The 12,533-nt window shown below is 32.2% G+C and overlaps 1 long non-coding RNA gene across 1 annotated transcript in view; it reads right to left on the bottom strand.

Moving 5' to 3' along the window:
- Positions 1-466: 466 nt before the first annotated feature.
- Positions 467-12,533, bottom strand: part of LOC145313102 (uncharacterized) — a 205,370-nt gene continuing 193,303 nt past the window's right edge. The window contains exon 5 of the long non-coding RNA XR_013877245.1: positions 467-478. This is a non-coding gene — a long non-coding RNA (uncharacterized LOC145313102). The remainder of the gene's footprint in view (positions 479-12,533) is intronic.

Here is a 12,533-nt window from a genome sequence, read left to right on the forward strand (position 1 = left end):
ATTTGCACCGAAATATTTGTAAAGTTGCATAGAGAGCTTATTGGAGTTTCATGGAATTAGTTTTAGGAGCACTGCTATTCTACATATCTGTCTATTATAGATTTAGGTTGCTACAATGGTCCTCATTTTTTGGTAAGTTTATTCATCCAGAAGGAGAGGAGAGGGGTTACGTTATTCTTGCCAGGTGCACGCACCACTTTATTTGAGTATATGAAAATCTGGTGCAACATCCCAGTAATAATACATAATATTATAACATAATTCTTAATATTTGATGACTTAGTTATAGAATAAAATTATATAGAATTAGTTATATAACATAATGTCATATTGGGCAAAACCTTTACAATATCTTAGGCTACCCAAGGGTTTTTAGAGCTCAGAAAATTAAAGGCTTTGGCCAAATAATAATTTTTACTTCGTTACTTTGGTTGATGTTATGAAAGAATTAAAATTTTGCAAAATTGCAGATTTTCATCGAAATGATACTTAGTAGAAGCGGTTTTTTGGCAGTATATTTTTTAAACCGGTATTTTCTTGTATAAAATATAATAGTTACTGAATTTGAATAAAAATTCTGATAAAATAATATTTTGGAATAGGAACTTTACTTTCTTCGTAATGATTTTTTAGTTTGGGTTGGATAAGTTCTGCCACAGATAGTCCCAAATTGGGTTAGATATTTAGCTTTCAATCTTTTTTATTTCATTTTTATGACGTCACGTGGATGGCTTTTGAGCGACTTTCTCCTCCAACATTTATTAAAATATTTCATAAAACTTTCAACACTTTAACTTACTCTTATTTGTAAAAAAAGTTAATCTTTTAAAGAAAAAAATAAAATGTATTTGTTACTTAACATAGAGGTATTTTTACATAATACAGATATGTAGTTGAGATTTCGTGGCCTAATTCTTTTTGTTCTCTAATTTGAAGTGAGTGTAATCCAACCCATTTTACTTCTTAAACTTTTCTAGTAGTTGGGTGTGTGCTACAAAAACTACAAATTTTTATATTTGTTAAAACATCTTAAACAAAAAAAGTAAATATTTATTACAAATATTATCTCTTTTTTACATTCTTTGTCTTATCTTCATTAATGTTTTCATATTGGCAAAAAGTAGAAAAATAGACTGAAGCTATGAGAACAAATTTGCTCGTAAATAAGATACATTAGGACTGAGGCAGTTTATCTAATCAATCAGAATGAACCCAGGACTAAATTATAAAAAAATAATCATATCTTTCTATTATTTTTTAATTAAGCCAATTGTTAAAAGAAAACTTCTGTATGGCCACATTTATTTATCCCTATTTAACAATTTTAAGTTCAGCTGTTTATCAGACACATTTTAATCAAAGTATATTTAGGATTAGTATTGACCTGATATTTGTATCATAAATATTTTTTTTCTACTCAATTACGCTTATTTTTTCCTTCCTGGACATTCTAAAGTTCTATTTTGTTTGTATGAATTTGACATATTTTGAGAAGAGATTATGTTGAATTAGTCTTGACATAATTTTAAATGTATACTTTTTATGTTAGATGGCAATTTTTCTTTTTCTTTCTCTTTTTTACTTCTGCTGTACAATCAACTGACACTTTTTATAAAAGAATATCTTGGATTAATTTTTTTTTTAATATTGTTATAATAACTCTTATAAACTTGATGTAAACTTTTTATGTTAATAATTAAGACAAATAAAGAATCAAATAATAATAATAATATATTAGATTTTGTAGTACCCTGCTGACAGAAAAGATGGTCCAATTTGTTCTCTTCTGTATGCTCAGAGCATACTGATCATTCAACAACCACAAAGTCTCTGATTTGGGACACAAAAACTTTATAACTTATCTAATTCTATTTTTATTTATTGTAAGATAACTATTGACTTCAAAGAGAAGAAAAGATTTAAAAATAAGGAAAAAGTAATTCAATTGTCTGCAATTTTCTTTGAGTTAATTTTTAATCATCTGTATTAAATGTAAAGTAAGATTGTAGAGTTTTAAAAAGTTAAATACTTTGAAATTTTACATGTTATTCAATTTTTAAAATTTTGAAACCATGTTTTTGATTACAATCTTCTTCATAATATGCATGGTTTTTTTTTCTCCTGTAAGACTAATTGTTCTTTTTATTATTAGGGTTAAAGAAAACAATTTTAACCTAATCAATTTATAGGAAAGAATGTAAAATATTTGGAAAATCTATTTCCTCAACAAACCATAGGAATTAGTCTCTAACTTTCATAAAAGGTACACAATTTAGATCAAGAACACATCTTCTCAGGAACCGGATATATTGAGAATGTTATCCCAGATTTTTTTTATAAAAATAACCAGCAAGATATCATTCTCTCAGTACCTCAAAAAGGTAACCTACAGAACCAGAAAATGATGTTAAAGCATAGGGAAATGACAAGTAATTTTATGTTAAAAATCATGTATATATGTAGGGAAATGACAGGTAATTTTATCTTAAATAGTGTAATTTTTGTTTACATGAAGATTAATAAAAAAGTTTTGTATTTTAGTATTAAATAATCCTCAGTAAATCCCTCTTGTTAACTTATTCAAGACTCTTATAAACTTTCACCTTACATTTATTTACAAGTGCTACTAATATACAACAAATATTAAACAATTAGAAAATGATATGTAATTAGGATTTCTTCATTGTAGCTCAACAACAATTAACTTTTTCCATCAGACTGTATGTTGTACATACCTAAAAGGAAAATATTAAGTTCTCAGCTGAAACTTTTGAAGAAGGTTTTAGCAAACAAAATTCATTTGTCTATCCATCTAAGAGTCCAAAGGGAGGGTGAAAAGGGTTGATGACCCACACAAAATTTTTCGAAAATATATTAATTGTAACCCCTAATCTAAAACAATTTCACCCTTGTTTAATAAACCTGGTAACATTTTTTTCATTTCACACACAAATGTGGGTTTTACAACCCCCCAACTCACCCCTTTTAACTTGAATTTCATTCTCCTATGAGAATTTGCAACTCTGGGGGGAGAAGGCTCAAGTTACATATTTTTGAGGGATATAGATTTATTTCTATGAAAAGGTAATAGTTTATTTTTGTTTGGAATTTTGTGGCACCACTCTTGTAGATAGTTTGACTTTAGTTTAGTATTTATCAGCAGAATGTACGTAGATAATAGCATTTCTCGTATTCATTCGAATCCGGTGGATAGGAACCGGTTCTCATCCATACGAAAAAACTATGTCTTGCATCGTATATTATCCAGCTTTCTACGAATATAAAAATGTACAATCATAAGATTAAAACCAGTTTTTTTAGCCGGTGCCCTTTGCACCTCGGGGCTAAAAAAACTAGTTTTAATCTTATAATTGTACATTCTATATCCGCAGAAAGCCGTTTATAATACGATGCGAGAAATAACTATTAGAATATCTAAATACAAAATAGAACAATATTCGTTCGTTTGTCCGTCCCTTACGATCTTGCTAACTGCTATAATCAATATCGTGGGAGGGGGGCGAATATTGTTGTATACACCCGCTAGTAAGCTCATAACATCACCCTTGTACAGCCCATGAAAAAAGAATGGATAAAATAAGCTTTAATTTTTATATTTAAATGTTCTTTAGTTTTTAAAATATCAAAAAGAACATTGTTCAAAAAGCACAATTAAGTTAGTTAGAATATTTTGCATCAAAAAGCTTTTAAAATAATTTACTTTTTAATAGCGCAGCTACTCTGAACTAGAGTTGATCTGTTTATCCATCCGAACGTCCGTCACAAAAAAAATGACTTTGCAGTAAATTGGAAATATATTTCTGTTTCTAGAAGGTTTTAAATTATGATATTGATGAAATTTTTTTGTTTTAAATATTATAAGTTATAATACAACCAGAATGCTATACTTTAATTGCAAAGTTCAATTTCTTTTGTTTAATTATTGTGTGTTCATGGTATTGTAATGCTACTTATTGTTCATGATTCAACATAATCATGATGTTTTAGCTTAAAAATACATCAATCTAGAATTATCTTTTTTTTTGCATAAATATAAATATTTTTATATATTTCAATACATGTTTGTTGTATACAGCTTAGATTAACCTACTCTGTTTTATGTTTTAACAAGGATGACAACATCCATAAAAGCGAAGCACTGAAACGGTAGGACAAACGGACATTAACACTTGTATAGTGTCAGAACTTAATAACCAAAATATATGAATAAATGTATAAATGTATGTTAAAATGTCAAAGCCAAATTGTAAGTGAATTTGTTGAAAAACTGCTTGATACAGGATAATGTTTATGTACATACTTACATTTTTAGGACTTGATTATAGAGCTGCTTCGCTCATGTCTGACGGTCCGCACATAGCTGTAAGAACTTTCTTGTTTCAAGGCGGATTTCAAAAGTATTAAAAAATTGAATAGGTAATCCTAATGAGTTTTTTTTATAAGCTAACTTTGTCTGTCTGTTCGATCTCCAGTTAGACAGTAACGTTATTGGGAAAATGGGATATTCCTATCCATTCTATCATTCTCATTTAAACAAAAACTCATTTTTATGCTAAAATGTGGTTTAATTTTGGTTTTTAATTTTCATTTTTTCCCCTGAGGTAGTCATTTTTCCCGAAGTAAACTTTAAAATTTAAAACAAAAAAATCTTCCAAATTAAAAAGAAAAAATCTTTGAATTATTGGTCAATTTAAGTTCAAAGATTTTTTTCATTGTAAAATTTTTTAAAAATTTTGTAAAAAAATCTTTTAACAAAAAATTTATCATAATCCAAGATGGCGTCAATACATGTAAAATAATATTTTCAAAACAAAAAATTCAAACTGGAATATCTTTCTTCACAGATAGATAGAATTTCAAAAATTGGTCTGACAGTTTTTCCAAAGTCAGAAAGATCTATCAAATGGAAAAGGTTTGAAACCGATAGAACATTTCTTTATACTAAAACAAATTTTTTCTCACGTTTTTTCCCATGCTCAGGCAAAAAAATTTTACCGGGGAAAAAAATGACTACCTCGGGGAGGAAAAAAGAATATTTACATCCACTATTTAAGGGGTCGTTTATGTGAGAATGTGATTTTTCAGCTGCTCTTTAGTATAGACTGCTATTTTTTTGTTGTTGTGAAGATTGCTATTTCAATTACCATGAAGTATTTTAATCATGATAAAAGAAACATAATGCATTTTCAAATAATAGTCTTTCTCTCGTCTCTCTCTCTCTCTCTCTCTCTCTCTCTCTCTCTCTCTCTCTCTCTCTCTCTCTCTCTCTCTCTCTCTCTCTCTCTCCCCCCCCTCTCTCTCTCTCTCTCTCTCTCTCTCTCTCTCTCCCTCTCTCTCTCTCTCTCTCTCTCTCTCTTGTATGATAACTGAACATTTGTTTTAACTAATCATTAGCTTTTTGTGCTTTGCTAATTGTCATCCTTGTTTCATTATAATTATTGAATGAATATATTTATTTTCTTTTGTTCATGTTGTTTTTTAATGTTTATATTGTTTATTATTAAGTGAAAAGAATAAATCTTGAGTGCAGGGGAGAAACGCTGATTAAGCAAATCTTTAACAAGATAAAAATTGTTCATGAGCAGTAGTAGAGATTATATAATCCTGAGAAAAAAGTTACAAGACGCCCAATCTGTCCTACTTTTTTATTCCTGTGACGTCATAAAAATGAGGGAGATGAGAGGAGAAGTGGAAAGAAAACCCCTATAAGATAGATGGATAATCCCTCATTTTATGACGTCACAGAAAAAAAAGAAGGACAGATTTAGCTTTGTCAGTTACAACATCTGCTGTCTTGTGTAGCTGAAGATCTCACTAACCACTGCACTGGACCAAATTGATTCTCCTTTACAGTAAAGCTTCTCATGAAAGGTCAAAGGACGGTTTATAACTATTTGGGGTGGGTCCCTCCATCCACCCTCCCAATATTGTATTTTACAGAGTTGTGTCTTTTATGAAAATATAATTTTTCATCAACAGATATACATAACCTAAACCTACATACTTCAAAAGTCAATTGAACAAAAGACCTGTAGCTAAAAATAATTTCTTACACAAATCTACTTAGAAATAAACAAACAATGCTTAATGAGTTTATTTGTTCTTTCTATAAAGAGATACAATTATTTCTTTTGTAATAATGTTGAATATTTTATAATTAGAAATCCTTCAATAAGAAGAACATTAAAGATACCCATTGTAGATGTTACCAGGGGTCGTCAGCCGCGTGACGGCCACAACTAAGCCTCAAATTTAAAACCGATTGTATGCTTTGAAATTTCATTTTGAATTTTAGACTTCCAGCTTATTTTATTCATCATGGAAAATTCTCTATAATACGATACAATACATGATTTTCATTAAGTTGATGTACTTTATTGAAGGGGTAGTTTCACGAAATGCATTTGAACTTAATTTAGTGAACCGCATATTTTATCCTGGTTAAATGGTTAAACTACATTAATATGGCATATATTTGAAAGAATTTCAATTTTCTACCACGTAGTTTTGAAAATATCAAGACTTGAAAATCGTCTATTTGTGATATATGCAACTTAAAAAATATGCGGTTCGCTAAATTAAGTTCAAATGCATTTCGTGAAACTACCCCTTTATTATAAAAAGGGTATAGAATAACAAAATTCTGTACAACTCAATAATTTGTCACATTTGATGTTTCTAAAATGAAAAATTGTGTGCTTTGTATATCTATTTCAGGATTTCAATTCAAATATACTTTCAATCTGAAAAAAACTATATATTTATGTTTAACTCATCAATGGATTGCATCTACATTTTGCATAATACAAAGTAGTAGGGTCGGTCCGTTTGTACATCCGTCCGTCCGTCCGTAACGGATAGCTTTTTTCGTTAATTTAGGCATGTTAGAATTGTCCTTTCGATTTTAAACGTTGCATGGTGATTCCTTTAGTAGTTAGGTAAGATTTAGAAAGCGTAGCAACTTATTACCAAAATGTCCATACGTCCATTTTAAACATGTAAATTTTTTTACTTTTTTAGCAACAAATTTTCATGTGATCTAATCATCCGATTGATCTGATTTTTAGTATATTAATTCCTGGGACAACAAAGTATAATGTTATAAGCGAAGCAACTCTATAATCAAGTCCTTAAAATGTAAGCATGTCCATAAACATTATCCTGTATCAAGCAGTTTTTCAACAAATTTACTCACAATTTTGCTTTGACTCTTATACATTTATATTCTGATTATTCAGTTCTGTCCGTTTGTCCTACCGTTTCAGTGCTTCTCTTTTATGGATGTTGATATCCTTGTTCTTATTTGTTTACTTGTAGGGGCGAAGCCTCCACTATGATGTGAGTGGGTATTCACTATATTCCGTCTGTCTGTCTGTCTGTCCTAGAGTGTTCCGTCTTTACTTCCGCAATTCTTTGAAGAAATATCTCTATATATTTATAAACATCTATGTTCTATATACCACACTTTTTATGTTAAACTGTCTTAAAGCTTTGAGTCTCTCTTAAAAATATTTGATTTTCTTGGCTAGAGATCTTCTTCTGATTTCACTGAAAAACAAAGAATCTACTAATCAATTTTATAAGTCACTATGCCTGTCATTAAAGGAAAAGAATAGAGGGGGCAAGAGCTAGAACTCTACCTACGGTGTGTCGGGACCTTGTACAAACTTTCCATTGAGTCATTGAATATCAACAAATAGCGTCGGAAATATAAACACAACCATGTCGCAATAAAAGAGCAGAAAGCAATTTGTTAGCAAAGGTCTCCACCAGGGGCGTCCAAGCTTTTTATTTTGGGGGGGGTAAATTTTTTTTAAGGGGGGGGTAAAATGGCGCGCGAAGCGCGCCGCAAATTTTGTTTACCCCCCCCAAAATTTTTACCCCGGGGGTAAAATTTGCTTGGGGGGGGGTAATTACCCCCCCTGAAATCTGTTGGCAGGGGTAAAATTTGTTTACCCCCCCCAAAATTTACCCCCGGGGTAAAATTTTGGGGGGGGTAATTTAAATTTTATAAAAAATTTAGTATTAAAAATGCGCGCACAGCGCGCAAAAATTTTACCCCCCCCCAAAATTTTTACCCCGGGGGTAAAATTTGCTTGGGGGGGGGTAATTACCCCCCCTGAAATCTGTTGGTAGGGGTAAAATTTGTTTACCCCCCCCAAAATTTACCCCCGGGGTAAAATTTTGGGGGGGGTATTGTTCACAAAATTTTGAGGGTGCCTACGGCACCCCCAAAATCGTTTGGGAATGCCAAATGGCCCATTACCCCCCCCCTTGGACGCCTATGGTCTCCACCACTTGGGCCAAGTAGTTGTCTGGGTTTTACATTCATACTTATACATTTATATGCCCTTCAATTAATTTGAAGAAACTCAAAGTTCTAATTATGAGATATTTATGAACTCGACAAAAGATAATAATTTGTGAAAGCTAAATCCCTAGATTAATAATCTGTATAAAAAAAAACAAGAATGACAACATCTATAAAAGCGAAGCTCTGAAACGGTAAGAAAAAGGGACATTAACACTTGTATAGTGTAAGAACTAAATAATCAGAATTTAAATAATCAGATCAATCGGATGATTAGATCACATAAATTTTTTTTGAAAAATCAACATGTTTTAAATGGACGTACGGACATTCTGGTAATGCTTATGGAGTTGCTACGCTTTCTAAATCGTACCTAACTACTGGAATAATCACTATACAAAGTTTGAAATCGCTAGGACAATTCTAACATGCATTAAACGAAAAAGCTATCCGTTACGGACGTACGGACGGACCAACCCTAATTATACAAAGGCTTCGCTTTTAATAATCTGTATAAAAAACAAAGGGCAAATCTCTTCCAATTATATTTATATAAAGCTTTTTATCCCCGCCATTTAATACAATACATCCCAGGGAGGGGAGGGGAGGGAGGGGACATTGGGCTGTTTATTTCACAAGTCCCCAAAGTTTTATATTAACGTTTTATTATTGGTTTAACAACTTTGGGGGCTTTATTGAATTTTAATTGGTTGTTTAAGTAAGTTGAGTGTCAAAACGTCTTGTAATCTACAAAAGGGGTAATAATTTTGTCTAGTACATAAATTTATCGGCCATTGACTTATCCCTTTATATCCCTGATATATCCAGTTTAACATGGAAGTATTTTGTTGAAATAAAATCTATGTCGACAAAAATAAAAGTATGCATATCCGATACATGAATTTTATGCTGTTTTGCAAGTATTTTACTTAGAAAACGATACTTTATCGGTAACCAGCGGCTACGCCACTAGAAGAAAATGGGAATGCGCTTCATTTTGTAGTACCTTCCTCAAATATTAAGTTACTAGCGGCACTTGAGTGAGGAGGGGGGAGTTTGATTCCCAAAATCCATTTTTTTAATTTTAGTTTTTAAAAAATACATTTTTTTAGGGGGGGGGGGATTTATTTCTAAGGGCGATTTCTCTTTTGTGGGTGGTGGTACCCTCCCCCAAAATAGTTAGAAACCTTACCAGGACCTATGAGAAGCTAACCTGTAAAGGAGAACCAAACTGATTCAACGGTTAGCGAATTCCTTCACTACAGACAAAAGAAGCTTACTACTTTATATCCTTATACTAAAGTAACAGGATGTTTGTCTGTCTGTGTGTCTGTCTGTGTGTACCGAAGGATCTCGCTAACCGCTGAACCGATCGGGTTCTCCTTAACAGGGTAGCTTCTCATAAGTCCCGGGAAGGTTTATAACTATTTCCTTGGGGGGTGGGACACCCCCAACCCCCCCAAAAATGAAAAATACCCACCCCCCCCCAAAAAAAAAAAATTAAATTTTTAAAAAAATCTAAAATAAGAAATTGGGTTATCAAATTCGACTCCCCCCTCCTCAAGTGCCCCTAGAGGCCTCTAGGGGCGTAGCCGCTAGTAATTGGATAAACCTTCTCCGAACCTATGCGAAGCTTATTGTAGAGAAGAACCGTGTCGGTTCAGCAGTTTCTTTAGTACACTCAAACAGACAGACACACATTCTGTTACTTTTATATAAGGATATGAGTATGTTGATATAAATTATAATAATAGAACTAAAGTTTAACATGGATATATCAAAAGAAACAATAATTTTCTCAGAAGCTAAATGAATTAGATTTCTTTTATATGTTCATTTAGTTGTTGTAGTTGGTTTATGAAAAAAATAATTAGAAAAAAAGAAGAAAATAAATATGGGAACTAAAGCAGGGCTCGGCAGCCGCGCGTTAGCCGCCTGTAAGCCTCAGCGATATAAATCTTTTAAAATTTCAAAAATCAGCTAACCCATATATGGCAATCCCTCTTTTAAAAGAGCATCCAAACGGCTGCCAATTTATGGATTATTGGCGGCTGACTGGCGGCTGCGAGTCCTGATCTTAAGGAATAAGAGATATTAAACATTAAACATAAATTTAAACGTTTGTATTATTTGAATCAACATTTACATCAACACAGAGCACTATTGCAATGAAACAATATATGTATTTCCTATAACACTAAACTTATAACAAAAGCATTGACGTTGGAATCTTTTCCAGTAAGTTAAAAGAATCATGCTAATGTTTGACGATTTGAAAAATAATAGAACGCATTTTCTCGTATTCATTCGAATCCGGTGGATAGGAACCGGTTCTCATCCATACGAAAAAACTATGTCAGCATCGTATTATAAACGGCTTTCTACGAATATAAAAGTGTACAACCATAAGATTAAAACCAGTTTTTTTTAGCCCCGAGGTGCCGAAGGCACGGGCCGTTTATAATACGATGAAAGAAATAACTATAATCTCACACTTTCACTTAAATCCGTACTTTAATCTGTAACTAATCTGTTACCAAGCTAACAATACAAATATTTGTTTGAACTCAGGGATCTTAAGGGATAAGACAATGAACAATAGATTAATGTACATCTCCAATGATGATAACAAGATAACCCCTCCAGTAAATCATAATTATTGGTTGAAAAGTTTGAACACCACTGGTTTGTAAACCAATCATAGTTCCCAAAGTTTTTGAGCCAACGAATATGATACCGTGTTTATAAAACTTTGCATGGATACCATTGTAATTTACAGACCAATGTCCTCTCACTTCCTGGTTTTAGCTGCAACAGTTTGCTGCAAGAAGATAATTTATGACAAAACTTTATCAAAAACTTCTCGATAATAATTTGACCTAAAAAACAAAAGAACCATTGAATTGATAGTTGAAACCAGAAGCGTATTGAAATAAATTAGAAAGTGGTTTTAGTTGTTTTTGGAGACAAAATATCTTCGAAATGGAAAGAACTTTTTAAAGGCTATTCTTTTCTATTATTAAGGGCGGTCCGTCCGTAACGTTTAGCTTTTTTCGTTTATTTAGACATGTTAGTACTGTTCTATCGATTTTAAACTTTGCATGATGAAGGAAGATTTGGGTGATTTTTATGATTTTTACCCCTTCTTTCGCCCCACCCTTTTGGTGAAATTTATAAATGAAGCCATTGACTTTTATATACTACACTAGCGGCTACGCCCCTAGAGATCTCTAGTGGCACTTTAAATGTTTTTTTTTGGTTCTCTACGATACCTATCTGTTTTGCGATCAAGTCTCTATGATACATCTTTATGTTGCGTTGAAGTCTCTTGGCGAAATTTGTTTTCTCGATTTTTTTGTAATTTCTCTTGGGAGGGTGATGGTACCCACCCCCAAATAGTTATAAACCTACCCAAGACCTATGAGAAGCTACCCTGTTAAGGAGAACCCGATCGGTTCAGCGGTTAGTGAGATCCTTCGGTACAGACAAACAGACATCCTGTTACTTTATTATAATGATTAACTGGATGCCAGTCAGTCTACATAAAAAAAAAACGAAGCTTATCTATAATTAGGGTCGGTCTGTCCGTCCGTAACGGATAGCCTTTTTCGTTAATTTAGACATGTTAAAATTGCCCTATCGATTTCAAACTTTGCACGGCGATTCCTGTAGTAGAAATGTACGATTTAGAAAGCGTAGTAACTCTATAATCAATACCACAATTTTAAGTTTTTTTATTGGTTTTCATTGTTTGATTTGTTAGCAGCAAAAAGAAAGATTCTCCATGTGAAAATTGCATCAGATGTATTTATTTTTCATTAACTATAACTATCTATAATACAAAGTAGAACGATGTCTGTCTGTTTGTTTCTTTGTATGTTAGTACAGAAGGATCTCACTAACCGCTGAACCGATCGGGTTCCCCTTAACAGGGTAGCTTCTCATATGTCCTATTTTTTTGTTTTTTTTAAACTAAAATAAAATAATGGGTTAGGGGGAACCCCCTTCCCGCCCCCCTCCCCCCCAAACAAATTTTTACTTATTTTTTAAAATCTAAAGAGATAAGTGCTCCTAGAGTCCTCTAGGGACGAAGCCGCTTGTTGGTTACAAAGAAATGGCCGTAATATTTTGATTTCATTATAAGTCAGCTTTGCTTGGGGTAATTATTTCGGTTATCATATTTTACTCAATTTCATATTTA

This window comes from Acartia tonsa, chromosome 3, assembly GCF_053477335.1.
Source record: "Acartia tonsa isolate MP-2025a chromosome 3, ASM5347733v1, whole genome shotgun sequence".
NCBI classification, from domain to species: domain Eukaryota; kingdom Metazoa; phylum Arthropoda; class Copepoda; order Calanoida; family Acartiidae; genus Acartia; species Acartia tonsa.